The sequence below is a fragment of the Oncorhynchus nerka genome, linkage group LG17, assembly GCF_034236695.1.
Source record: "Oncorhynchus nerka isolate Pitt River linkage group LG17, Oner_Uvic_2.0, whole genome shotgun sequence".
NCBI lineage: Eukaryota > Metazoa > Chordata > Actinopteri > Salmoniformes > Salmonidae > Oncorhynchus > Oncorhynchus nerka.
In genome coordinates, this window is record NC_088412.1 from 29,934,723 (window position 1) to 29,947,601 (window position 12,879).

A 12,879-nucleotide genomic window follows, 5' to 3' on the forward strand; every position below is an offset into this window, starting at 1 on the left:
TGGCCTCCACACTTAACTGAAGGAAACTGTACATTACTAGTATCTACCATCTGTTCAGCCATCAGCATAATGCAGCTGTTTGAAGATATCCTCAGTCTGAGATCCTTCATCAGGGAACTGATTTAGCATTCACACACAAACCCAGATACCGAGCACCTAAAGACTGTGTTAGCCCACTGAGCTAAAGCCTTTAGCACTGGGAGTTAACAGGAGTCTTCAGGTCTTGACATACCAGGCGAGGTTATGCACTGTGCCAGTGTACTTCACCCAACCAACTCAGGTAGCAATTGTTCAGTTGCTTGGATACTAATTGATACAGCACTGGTAATGAGGATGGCTTCAACTTTTTCAACTTTCGTTGTTGTTTTCATTTCATGAAATAGAGTGGGGTCTGGAATTACTGGATCCCTTGATAAAGATGAGCAAAAAATACTGTATAAAATAAATAATACAATTACTGAGATATATTGTATCGAGCCTCTTAGGGGTCATGATGGAGAAAGAAAAAAACAGCCAGGCTAATCTGTTCCCTCATTTTATTTAATCTATTCCCTCAGATTGTTTTATTTGTTCCCTCTCCTTATGTAGGCTACCATGACGTCCACTTAGCCGATAACATATTGCAGCCTAAATGTAATTCTATTTAGTTAAAGGTCCCAAACAGTGAAAATCTGGTTTTTCATCAAATTGAATGATATTTGGATGAAGCCAGTTTAAAGTAGGTGACCCAAGTATGAAAAATGACTGTAGCTGGGATAATGATAAAGTTTGATCACAAAATTACTGATCCCCTTCCCCTGTGTTAAAGACTTCAATTCAGGAGGCAGGCATTACCAAGGATTTACTTGCAACTTTATTCAGCGTCACATAAAGCTTGAAATGTAATACACCAAGTGTCTTATCATCTTTACTAATATAAAATGGGCCTACATGTACAGTAGTTCTTCCTTTAAAAGTTATGTCATACTGCAGCTCAGCTTGCTTGCTACCGCAGAACTCGATGGCACGTTATTTAAGTGTCAGCCATTGTTGCTATTAATGCTAGTTAGTGCTAGTTTGACCACCAGAGGGCATCTTTGAGAAGCATTTGACCGTCTTTAATATTTTTTGCGAGATTGATATGGGATTGATTTTAAGAAATGTTGCTAAATTAATTTGATTAATGTTATGGTGTTTCTATTCCAAGAAAAACGAAAAATGAAACCATCAGGCTGTACAACGTGACATGTCAGGAGGAGGTTCTAAGTGACTGTGAATGAAGAGCAAAATAATCCTAACATTTACACACCCTAATTTAGGCTAACAATACCCAAACGAAGAGTGTGACGTAGAAGTCCGTCACTGGCCGCGGGCAGCATTTGGTTCTTTAACGCACGCACACGTTCATCACTCCTCCCTGCTCCGTTATAAGATAAGTTAACAATGTGGGTCGACACACAAGTTAACTTCTCTGTCTTAGTACATACATTTCACACTTGTCAATGTTCATATATAATATAAGCAATATGTATTATACTTATTTATGTTGTGGATGAGCGTGTTTGTTTGTTTGTTTGTTCTGTTCCTCTCTATCTTCCAGGTATGCTGGATAAGGACCCGAGCAAAGGGAATTGGGCTGACTTTGTAGTGCCTGTCCCATATGGCTCATTAATGTAAATGTGCATATTGAAAGACACTGTCAGTAGTAATGTAATTTTGTAACTGTTATGTTGTGATATTGTTTCATAAACATGTTGCAATGTATATCCTTTAGTATGTTTAGTTAATGGAAAATCTACGTTTGTATAGGTAATTGCTTAATTAATTAGTGTTAATTTTTCTGAGGGGAGGGGCTAGCCCTACAAAAGGAGCCTCTCTTTCAGTTCATAGAGAGGCCATTTTGGATTGAGCTGTGAATGGGGCAGCATTGTTTTTAGCTGTCCCATAAGGTATACGTTTGATGGCAGTACTGTTGTTCTTGTTCCGGAATCACTATGTAAATAAACAGCACAGAATAACTCCGCCATCTTTTTATTTTGATAGAGGTTGGGTTTTCCAGTATAGCCTACGTGACAGAGATTCAGTGAAAATAAACATCTCATTGATTTATCAAGACCGGCCCACATGCTTGTCTCAGAGCAGCGCGAAACTGTGCTGAAATAGTTGACCACATGTGGGTAGGCTTCAAATCCTATTATAACAATTGAATGACTTTGGGTGTTCCAGCAAGAAACAATTTGTTGCCTTCATTAGCCTACTTTATTCCAATATTTCTGTCATTCAGTGATGTTTATTCACATAGTAATTTGTTATGGATCCATCCAGACGTGGTTAGAAAACAATGCATTTGGTGGACTTTGTAAGAGTCTATTGTCCTGCTGATAGCCCATCAGTTGAAGAAACTTGAGTGGACTTATGGAAAGGCTCTGTAAGACATAAAAAAAAAAAATTAAATTCAGAACGTTAACCATGTGTGTTCTCTTGTTTTGTACTGTTCTGTAGTTTCGACCCAAACAAAGAACGTTGGGTGCTGCGGGCCCAGGCATGGATCAAAGCCGACGAGACATTCAATGACATTATCAAGAGATATGCTGGGCTCTGTCAGAGAGGTGTTTTTGGGACCACATCGTGTCTATTGTCCTGCTAATAGCTCCTGTGAAAACAAGTGTTTGAAAACATGTTATCTAATATCTAAGGGGCTGGTATATAATTATAATGCAGGGCTAATGATAATAATAATTGTTGGATAACAGAACAACTCTCGGAACTTATTAAGAGGCTGCTTCTATCTTCAATATAATCAATCATTCAAAAGGTTAAACCCTTAGGTTTAAGACTTCAGTAGGTTATAATAATCCTTGGCTTCTGGAAATGTTAAAATGCCCAAAAGTGGAGTTATAATTTTGTCTGTCAGAAGTATTAAAATCAACCAATGTCAGCCTTTAAATGCTTTATTACCCAAATGTTTAAAGTATGTGTGGGCGACGGAAAGAATGCATTTGACTGTTTTTAATTTTGGTAATCAACCAAAAACACAGCATCTACCGTGGTAGAAATATGTTATTTAATTTTTTCTTTTACTATTTCAAAATGCATATGTTTATTAGGCTACTGTGCAGTGTCTTTAAATACAATGCTCCCCCTACCCTCCTTGCCTACCCTCCTTCTTGACATGAGTATATTGTCCTGATAATAGCCCAACATGGGTGGATGACTTCTTTTGTATTCCAATGTATTGAATGAATGTATTATTTACAGTCGTTTACCATTCTCATTCTCGGAGTGGAAACGTTATTTGCAGAGTTCACAATCTCATTTTCAAGTCCTCTGGTGGTTACAGTCCTAACACTACAGTCCTGACACTACAGTCCCGACACTACAGTCCCAACACTACAGTCCCGACACTACAGTCCCGACACTACAGTCCCGACACTACAGTCCCGACACTACAGTCCCGACACTACAGTCCCGACACTCAGTCCCGACACTACAGTCCTAACACTTCCCAACAGTTTTGCAATCTATGTGGCAAAGCTGTCAATTTTTTGGTCCTGATATGAAACTGGTATATATTTTTATTTATCACAATTTTCCTTAACCAATTGTGATCTTTAATGCAGGGCCAACAGACAAGGTCCTTACTTTTTCCCCCTTCCACTTGATAAAGGTTCAAATTGATCATGTTTTTTTTATTTGATCAATTAGTGTATTTAAGTTTACCCACAATATTTGTTATATTATTTGTTCTGTCTTTTCTGGTGGATTAAACTTTCTATGGATTGTTTAAATAATAATATCTTGGAGATTATTTTGTTTTCAAGTGAGCGTTTGTAATCTGAATAAAGGGGAAAAGACAATTATTGAACATGGGGTGAGACATTCTTACTAATTTGTAAATATAGACAGTTTGTTATTTAGAATGATTTATTTATGTTTTTAGAGGGAGAGAAACCAAAAGACCACATGCCTATTTTTCAAAAATCGTCAGTCCACATGTCAATTGAAATTCCCCCATTATATTTAACCAAGTTCTCTCTTAACTCCAGGACCACCGACAGTTGTTTGTTGTTGTTGCCTGATGCAGGACTCTAGCACCAAAGAAGAGAGGCTCTCCATTATTTCACGAAAAGATAGTCAATTTGTGCCACCGTTTAAACTTGTTTGTGCTCATGTCGCACCATTGCCGTTACAAGAGTTTGTGGCTATAGTCTGATCAAATAGCCCCATAACATCAAAGAACCTCCACCATATTTTACAGCATGGGGTTCTTTATTTCAATGCCAAACCCCACCATTGGTGTGCATGGCCAAAGTGCTTAATTTTCATGTCATCTGACCATGGCACCGGTTCCAATCCTAGTGCCAGGGGTTCCAGGGGTTTACATTTGTTGTATGACATGAAAATAGAGCCACACACATCAGTGGTGGCTTTGGTGTCAAAATAAGGATGCATAAGCAGAAAAGAACCCCATGCATACTGTAAAATATGACGGTGGATCTTTTACGTTATGGCTAGCCAAATTATTTTACATACAATAGAGCTCAGCATTTGTATGTTTTATTTTATAGTATTTTTTTTGCTCATTTTTATCAAGGGATTCAATCCTTTTGCACCCAACCGTAGATTTAATTGTTTGAATTAAAAACCTGTGCAAGCAAATAAGCAATTCAATAAAATACTAATGATGATCCGCATCAGTGGTTTCAATGGTCCATGTTATGTCTCTTGTGAAATAGCCCAACAGTCTAAGAATAAAAAATATTCCTTAACTGTAAAGAATATGAGGCATTGCCAAGATTATCTGTGTGGAATGGCTCTCCAGTGAGGATGAAGAGTTAATTGGCTGCGGAACAATGCAGGTGTGGTGTTTCTGTGCATGGTGGTGAGCCAACAAATGTGGTATTTTACTACTGTACATGCACTACTGTACATGCTAATGTGTTTATGTGCCAGTTCCAGTATTACATCATGAACATGTGAATTGCTTCAGTCATAAAATGCACTGGATATCAGTAACCAGTTAAGCTCTATCAAGCCCTTTGGTATCTAGGCCAATGAGTTAGGAATTAAGACCTATTCTCTCAGCTGACACTGATCAGTAAAAACATTGTTTGCTGTCTGTAGTGACTGATTTTGAATTTCACGCTACACGCATTAGTACTGAACTCTCTGACCGCGATGTGTGGGTTGACCCCTGAAATCGGTTAACACAACAAGAGAGAAAATGCCCTCAACAGTATGTAGCTGAGCTCTGAGCTTTATTGGTGCTGTCTGCTCTGCTGTAAATTAGCATGGTCTCCTCTACTCAGTCAGCCAGGCTAAGCTTCTCCTAGGGAGCCCTCTGCTGTCAATAACCTCTGGATGTTGCTTCCCTCTAACGGGCCTCCTCTCCTCCTTCTCTTCTGCTTGCTCCCACTCTCTAATCTACACAAATATATTCCCCCACAAAGCTCTGCAGTGCCTGGCCACTTTCCGGAGAGGGATTCTGGGCAGAATAAAATAAAAAAAACAGTACAGACAAACTGACAGCTTCTCAGGGGCAGGTAAGCAATCTCACTCAGCTCTGGAGGGGAGACTGAGAGGGAGGCCCAAATGATAACCTGGTGCAATAACGTTGGGTCACAGGAAGTGGACCTATTGGGGATTTCAACTTATATCTTCATTTTAGGAAGGAAATGCAGAGCATTCAACTGGTCTGCCATTGACATTCATATTTATTAATGAAAGTATTATTTTAGGGCCAATATGGGAGCATTGGATGCTAAGCCTATAAACATTTCTTCCAAACTACCTGCATCACTGATGTCAGCATTACAATAAAGAAGTAAGTCTTTGTCTTCATTTGGGTAAAACATTTCACATTCTCTCTGTTTTCAAATACAGTATGAGCACTAACATACCCCAAAAGATCCAGACAAGCAAAAAGATGTGTCACGCCCTGGCTATAGAGAGGCTTTTTATTCTCTATTTTGGTTAGGCCAGGGTGTGACTAGGGTGGGCGTTCTATGTTCTTTTTTCTATGTTTTTGTTCTATGTTTGTATTTCTGGTTTTGGCCTGGTATGGTTCCCAATCAGAGGCAGCTGTCAATCGTTGTCTCTGATTGAGAACCATACTTAGTTAGCCTGTTTTCCCACTATGGGTTGTGGGTAGTTGTTTTCTGTGTTTACTATACAGAACTGTTTCGTGTCGTTCACCCGCGTTGTTGTTTTTGGTCATTTAGTGGTCTGTTTATTTTATTAAACATCATGAACACTTACCACGCTGCACCTTGGTCCTCACCTTCTTCCACCAACGACAGCCGATACAGGATGCTTAATGTGGGCGAGTAATGAAGTCAGCCACCAGTGTATTTCAGTTCACTTTTCTGAAACTCTGGGGGAAGGGAATGGAAATGTAACCAACTGGTTCGCTCTGTTGTCTTCCAGAAACTTCACATTATCATATTTTGTTCCTTCCCTTTTCCTTTTATGCTGCAAGTTTTTTTCTGCCATTGGTAGAGTGGGTATCTGAAAATAAGGCCATAAATAAGAAATCAGCGTTCTTTTCTGTCCTGGAACATTACACAGGCTTGATGAATGCTTTCTGCAGTATTATTACTCACTCCCTTCAAATCAATGCTCTAATCTTTTCCCTCCATGATCGATTTCCCAGCAGCCTACAGAACTTACACTGTAGGCGATTTAATAAACATCAAAAGAATACTATAAAATAGGAATACTCAACGACAATGTTTAAACACCAACCTGTGTAACATTCAGCAGTAAAAAAAGCATTGTAATTTAAAAAAATGCACAACCATTGTTGATTAGCAGTCATGTTTTTGTCTATTTAGTAACTAAAATGTAAACACATTGTGTTTAACTACAGCTTCCAATCTTCTATGCCCCAAAGTCATGGTTCCAGAGGTCCAGCCCAGAGTTGGGAGTGTGTCCTGCCCCCTAGTAATGTTTACTGAAGGCAGTGGTCTGTGGCGTTCAGCCTGGGTCTAAGGACCCCCACAGAGAGGGGTCAGTGGCATGTCTTAGTGGAAACAACACCCCTCAGCACCCCTCACAGGCATCTGTGTTATTGAGCACACTAACTGGGGCCAGTGCTGTTAGCAGTTGATGTTACTTGTTAGCAGTTGATATTAATAACACAGACCCCAAAGCAAATCAGGGGAAGAAAAAAAGGTTTATTCAAAGAGGACGAATCATAGATGTTATGCTGTGGGGTAGATGTTCATTCTCCCCTGTCCTCAGTGATTCTCTCGACAGAACAAAGTGACAAGATGTAACTTATAACCCCCAACCCTAGCCTGTGGTTGACCAATTAGAATTACTTTCAGTAAATTTGGGCCAATGGCCAAACAACAAGTATCCTGTAATGTATAGTCACATTCCTCCCATGTGTCTGACCCATTGATCATTAATTCCCTATTACAGAAAAAAAAACTATTTCCATTGTTTGTTAATTCCCTCTTGAACTTCATTCCTCTGCGTCGTGTATTTATCTTCGAAATATTCTTATAGCGTCTAATAGGCTCCTTACAAAGAGGCGGGCCAATTGCTTTTCTCTGCTAAGGCCAGAGGAGGTCAGGCAGAAGTGACCTTTCCTCATTCCCTGCATTCTGCTGGACAACATTCAGAATGCTGACTGACTGACTGACTGACTGACTGACTGGCCGACTGACTGACTGACTGACTGACTGACTGGCCGATTGATTGAGTGCATCTCTGTCTGTGTAATGCTTGGTAGGATTTGAGTTTGCTAAGTAAAGGTTGAATTGGTAGGGTAGAGGTCAGCCGTGTAAGTATTGAATTATGATACTGTGTCTAGATATGGAACATTTACATTACATTTTATTTATTTATATTTTAGTCATTTAGTAGATGCTCTTATGCACAGTTAGTGCATTCAGTGAGATTGTACAACAATGACTCTAAGAACAAGCTCTTACATCCTGTCATTGCAAGACACATTGTGGTCTGCCCAGCTGGCAACAAGACAGTTCTTTGTTCCATCCAATGCAGAGGGCTTAGAGCGCTACCAACTGAGACTGGAACAAAATCAATGAGTGTATCAATGGCAGTCAAATCTGGTAGGATATAACAGAACTGACAGTTATGGTTCAGTGCATTGATGATCACACTGTTTCTTGCAGGGAGTTAAACAACAAGAGCAACAACTCATGAGTTGTATTCACCATGAGATTCACTAAATACATTTAGCTGTGTTTGGGTCCACTACCATGAGCTTTAAAACTTTTTAGGGCTAGGCCCCTTTTTTCTCAATTTCCGCCTGAATGACGGGGCCAAGGTAAACTGCCTGTTGCTCAGTCCCTGAAGCCAGGATATACATATAATTGGTACCATTGGAAAGAAAACACTGAGTTTGTAGAAATAATAAAATAATGTAGGAAAATATAACACAAAATATGGTAGTAGAAAATCCAAAGAACAACCAACTGGAATTTATTTTGAGAGACAGACCATCCTCTTAGAATGGCAAGTATGAGGTCATTTTCAGAACTAGCTCCCTGGACGCAATTCCTTTGGCTTCCACAGGGTGTCAGCAGTCTATGTTCAAGGTTTTAGGCTTGTAATTTCAAAAATGAAGAAGAAATATTTGTTTTAGTACAGGGACACAGTCTTGGAAATTTGTGTTTGCGCGTGCCATGAAGACAGGACACACCTGCTAAACACACCTGCTAAAATCGGTTTCCTATTGAATATAGTTCTTCCCGTAAGAAATGTTATAGTTTGATTACAGGGTATCTGAGGAGTACATAAACATATTTCGACTTGTTGAAACAAAGTTTAGGGGTAGATTTTCGGATTCCCTTCTCTGCATGTTGAACGAGTGGATTACTCAAATCGATGGCACCAACTAAACAGACTTTTTGGGATATAAAGAAGGATTTTATCTAACAAAATGACACTACATGTTATAGCTGGGACCCTTTGGATGACAAATCAGAGGAAGATTTTGAAAAAGTGAATATTTAATCGCTATTTGTGAATTTATGAAATCTGTGCCGGTGTAAAAATATTTTGACATGGGGTGCCATCCTCAAACAATCGCATGGCATGCTTTCCCTGTAATAGCTACTGTAAATTGGACAGTGCAGTTAGATTAACAAGAATTTAAGCTTTCAACCGATATAAGACACTTATATGTACCTAAATGTTTAATATCCATCATTTGTATTATTATTTATTTGAATTGCGCACCCTCCAGTTTCACCGGACGTTGTCCTGCTAGCGGGACGCCTAGCCCTATAAGGTTTTTAAACAATGTTTTCTTTCGGTTTATTTAGATGACAGCAGAGGCCATTCTCTGACTCATCAATTATCCAGTTCTTCCATTCTATCCCCTTGATATCTCCTTGGAAAGTGAGATAGTCTCGTTTAAGCTATCATTTGGTGTCCCTTGATATTTGCATGAATTAAGGATTTTTTCAGCACTCATTGAATTTGTATTACTATGTTATTTTCTTAGACTGAAACAAACATGCATGACAAAACAGCAATGTAACAGGTATCTATTTTGCAATACCTACATCGGAGTGAAGTGAATGAAACATCTGTTGGTGCTTTGGCTGTGTTTGCAGAACCATGTGGGCCTATGCAGTGACATAAATCATATCTGCAGTCCGCCTAGCCAGCACCAGGCCACGGCAGGTCCAATTCTCTCCCCTTTCCCTTTCTCTCTCTCACATAAGAATGATTTAGTGACAGATCATCTGTTTAGGTGGACATATCGATCTCCTCTATCACGCCCCATGAGTCCAAAACCAAGTGACCTTGATTTTTGCATTTGTAATATTCAAATCAGAGCCGGATGATCTTTCTTTTCGCCAGCCTTTGACTTGGCTGCTTATCATTCCTCTCTGACCTCTGTTATGTTATGTCACACAGGATGAGAATACAAATTTGTGGAATATCATCTCACCGCAACTTCATCAAACAATCAAATAGCATGGCTTTTCACACTCTCCTTCCCTCCCAAACACTAACTGTATTTTAAAGGGATGTTAGCATTGGATATAGCAATGCTTTAAAATCAATGAATGACAATTCAGACTTGCAGACCTCTTGGTTTCCTTAACTGTCACCTTTACTGTCACCTTTTATGGAGTTCTAGAGGTGACTGAGAAGTGGGACTTTCCGCCCTCATCCTGCCCTTGTGCATCAGAGGTGTAATTTGGTTTCAACGTAAAATATTCATGCAGACAGAGCGAGCAGAGGACAGGTGAGGGTTCATAAGGGGCTCCCGAGTGCCGCAGCGGTCTAAGGCACTGCATCTCAGTGCTAGATGTGTCACTACAGACCCTGGTTTGATTCCAGGCTGTATCACAATTGGCCAAGTGTCGTCTGGGTAAGGGTTTGGCCAGGGTAGGCTTAACTGACTTAACTAGTTGAATAAAGGTTAAATAAAAACAATTATAATAATAATAACCTCCTTGCTCAATGTCCATAAAACTGTGTGCTAGTAGTCATGTTCTCACATGTTACGAACCTCTGCCTGCCCTGACCCTGACCCTGCCTGCCGCCCTGTCGGACTCTGACCTGGTTATGAACCTCTGCCTGCCCTGACCCTGCCTGCCCTGCCGCCCTGTACCTGTCGGACTCGGACCTGGTTATGAACCTCTGCCTGCCCTGACCCTGCCTGCCGCCCTGTACCTGTCGGACTCGGACCTGGTTACGAACCTCTGCCTGCCCTGACCCTGCCTGCCCTGCCGCCCTGTACCTGTCGGACTCGGACTTGGTTATGAACCTCTGCCTGCCCTTTTCCTGCCTGCCGCCCTGTACCTGTCGGACTCGGACCTGGTTATGAACCTCTGCCTGCCCTGACCCTGCCTGCCGCCCTGTACCTGTCGGACTCGGACCTGGTTATGAACCTCTACCTGCCCTGACCCTGCCTGCCGCCCTGTACCTGTCGGACTCGGACCTGGTTACGAACCTCTGCCTGCCCTGACCCTGCCTGCCCTGCCGCCCTGTACCTGTCGGACTCGGACCTGGTTATGAACCTCTGCCTGCCCTGCCGCCCTGTACCTGTCGGACTCGGACCTGGTTACGAACCTCTGCCTGCCCTGACCCTGCCTGACGCCCTGTACTTGTGGGACTTGGACCTGGTAACGAACCTCTGGCTGCCCTGACCCTGCCTGACGCCCTGTACTTGTGGGACTTGGACCTGGTTATGAACCTCTGCCTGCCCTGACCCTGCCTGCCGCCCTGTACCTGTCGGACTCGGACCTGGTTATGAACCTCTGGCTGTCCTGACCCTGCCTGCCCTGCCGCCCTGTACCTGTCGGACTCGGACTTGGTTACGAACCTCTGCCTGCCCTGACCCTGCCTGACGCCCTGTACCTGTCGGACTCGGACCTGGTAACGAACCTCTGCCTGACCTGACCCTGCCTGACGCCCTGTACCTGTCGGACTCGGACCTGGTTACGAACCTCTGCCTGCCCTGACCCTGCCTGCCCTGCCGCCCTGTACCTGTCGGACTCGGACCTGGTTATGAACCTCTGCCTGCCCTGACCCTGCCTGCCCTGCCGCCCTGTACCTGTCGGACTCGGACCTGGTTACGAACCTCTGCCTGCCCTGACCCTGCCTGACGCCCTGTACTTGTGGGACTTGGACCTGGTAACGAACCTCTGGCTGCCCTGACCCTGCCTGACGCCCTGTACTTGTGGGACTTGGACCTGGTTATGAACCTCTGCCTGCCCTGACCCTGCCTGCCCTGCCGCCCTGTACCTGTCGGACTCGGACCTGGTTATGAACCTCTGGCTGTCCTGACCCTGCCTGCCCTGCCGCCCTGTACCTGGCGGACTCCTGACGCCCTGTACTTGGACTTGGTTTATGAACCTCTGCCTGCCCTGACCCTGCCTGACGCCCTGTACCTGTCGGACTCAGACCTGGTAACGAACCTCTGCCTGCCCTGACCCTGCCTGACGCCCTGTACCTGTCGGACTCGGACCTGGTTACGAACCTCTGCCTGCCCTGACCCTGCCTGCCGCCCTGTACCTGTCGGACTCGGACCTGGTTACGAACCTCTGCCTGCCCTGACCCTGCCTGCCCTGCCGCCCTGTACCTGTCGGACTCGGACCTGGTTATGAACCTCTGCCTGCCCTGACCCTGCCTGCCCTGCCGCCCTGTACCTGTCGGACTCGGACTTAGTTATGAACCTCTGCCTGCCCTGACCCTGCCTGCCGCCCTGTACCTGTCGGACTCGGACCTGGTTACGAACCTCTGGCTGTCCTCGACCTGCCCTTTTCCTGCCTCCTGTGTTTTAATTAACTAGTCTGTGTATTGAACCTGTATTGAACCTGTGTCTGCATCTGGGTCATATCCTGAGTCATGTTACATGTACCCTATCAACTCAACCATATGACCATCGCTCTGCATTGTCATGGTCTGCTGAATTCCACTCAGGTTGTGTCTGATTTTAAATGCAATATCATTGGTTTCAAATATTTGATGACTTTAAGGTAGTTTCGGTTATTGTAATAATTTCACACAAAAGGTATCACACTTAAGTTTCCATATTTTTGTCATACCGTATTTGATTGAAGGTACCATTTTACACTGTTTACATTTTCATGTCCCCATGTGGTGCTCATGGAGTCATGGTGGTGTAGAGAATCTATTGATACAGTGTGTTCTCATCATGGCAGGAAGCATTTAAATCACAAATGAGGTTTCTAATGTATCTAAGACTGAAACATTGATATGTATCACTCACTTGGTATGGACATGGTGCCTCATTGTGGTAAGCACTGCAGTTCCGCTTCTGTACCCAAGACTAATGTACACCAACGAGGCGGCTCTGTGATTGAGATGGAATGATTAGCTGGCCGTGGTCTCTCCTGTTGTAGGATCAGGGAACTAATGCTTTTAGAATCCCAGCCACAAACA

The 12,879-nt window shown here is 42.9% G+C and overlaps 1 pseudogene; it reads left to right on the plus strand.

Annotated features, from left to right (window-relative positions):
• Positions 1-12,879, plus strand: part of LOC135561343 (inactive N-acetylated-alpha-linked acidic dipeptidase-like protein 2) — a 425,784-nt pseudogene that overhangs the window by 399,784 nt on the left and 13,121 nt on the right.